Source organism: Triticum dicoccoides, chromosome 2A (assembly GCF_002162155.2).
Source record: "Triticum dicoccoides isolate Atlit2015 ecotype Zavitan chromosome 2A, WEW_v2.0, whole genome shotgun sequence".
Lineage (NCBI taxonomy): Eukaryota > Viridiplantae > Streptophyta > Magnoliopsida > Poales > Poaceae > Triticum > Triticum dicoccoides.
Genome location: NC_041382.1, coordinates 737,053,180 through 737,054,877, shown reverse-complemented (window position 1 = coordinate 737,054,877; position 1,698 = coordinate 737,053,180).

The window sequence follows — 1,698 nt, the reverse complement described above, 5'->3', positions numbered from 1 at the left end:
TGGTGACGCCTCCCGCCGGCCATCGGGTGGCAGCTCTTTCACGATCTGCACCCCCGCCATGGAGTCGGTGGCGAGGGCTTTCCGCGCGTCTGCGCTGCTGGTGACCATGTCCGAGCCTCGACTGGACATCACCCCGCAGCTCGTGGCCAAGGCGATCGAGCGCGACCTCACCATCTCGTGCAACGAATTCCATGTGTCCAGGCACCACCCCGAGCACTTCATGATCCGTTTCGCCCACGTCAGGCACCGGGACATTGCTTTCGACGCTGGGGTCGTCTCCTGCCGGGGCGTTGCGCTCTCCCTGTCGGCCTGGTCACCGTCGGCGCACGGCCACCGCCGTGTCTGGCGGTACTACTGCCGCATCGCCGTCGAGAACATGCCGGTGCAGTCCTGGAACAAGGAGGTGCTGCAGGATGCGCTGGGGAGGGCGTGCCACGTTGATCGGCTGGAGCGGCAGACGACCTCCCTCTCCAACACGGCCTGCCTCTTTGCTTGGGTGTGGGCATGGAGTCCGGACGACATCCCCACCAAAAGGGGGTTCTCCATCCTCGACCGCCCCCTGGACCCTAGGGGCCGCCAGACGCTGCCGGAGGGCTGCCCTCGGGACGAGGGGCTCGAGGGGCCAGATTTCTCTCTGCTCATCCACCTCGACACCACGAAGGACTACACCCCGATAGCTGATCGCGACCCCGCGATGCCGCGCGCCAATGACCCTCAATGGCCACTTGAGGAGCACTTCCGCTGGGCTCGCCATGTCGAGGACGGGCGGGCTGAACTGGCTCGCGTCCCTTGTGTCGGCGACAGCGAGCATCCTCGTCCGAGGCGCCGCGATGATGAAGATGAAGATGATGGTGCAGACCGTGACCGAGGCCGCCGCCGTCGCCGCAGCCGCCCCGGGCCAGCTTGGTGGGGTGCGCTCCTCGGGTGCCGCTCAGGTGGAGCTGCCCGCGAGGATGGGCCATCCAGGCGCGGTCAGGACCAGCGTCGTGGCACGTCCGGTGGTGGCCGAAGTCGCCATAGCTCTCTCACTGACGCTCTCTCTGAATCCGAGGGCTCCGAGCGCTCCTACAGCCGCTCACGCTCGCCGAGGCCAGAGCGCGACGGCAACCTGCTCCAACAACCTTTCGCTGCTGTTGATGCCCGCACCCTCCCTGTCCTCCAAGGTGTGGCTGCTCCTCCTGGTGCAAACGCTGCTGAGGCCATCCTTGGCGTGCCGGTGGCCTGGCCAGGGATGGTGGACCAATCCCCCTTCCTGCTGGAGGTGGAGTCCATTTGGCAAGACATCACTCGCACCGACTCTCTGCTGCTCGAGCTCGACGACACGGCCTTCCGTCGTCCGCCGTTTGTCCTGGACAGTTTCGGGGCGGACGAGGCGGTCTGGCCCTTCGTGGACCTCAGCTTGCCGCCCTGGTTTGGGGCGAACCTCTCTGAGGTTGAGCTTGGCCTTCCTCCGGCGCGCAGTCCACCTCACGCCCCCAGCCCGGTGGCTTGCCCCCTGCAGCCTTGGCCCAATGCAGGATACATGGACGCGGGGTCGGCGCAGCCTGAACTGCCGCTCCTCCCTCTGCGTTCTGGCACTCTAGAGTGCCGAGACTCATTCCATCCAGAGCCAGAGATCGACGCTGATCGGCTGGCTTCCAAGCTGTAGGCGCCGGAGGTGGACGCCAACACTACTTTCCTCAACCAAGTCTTCGGCAT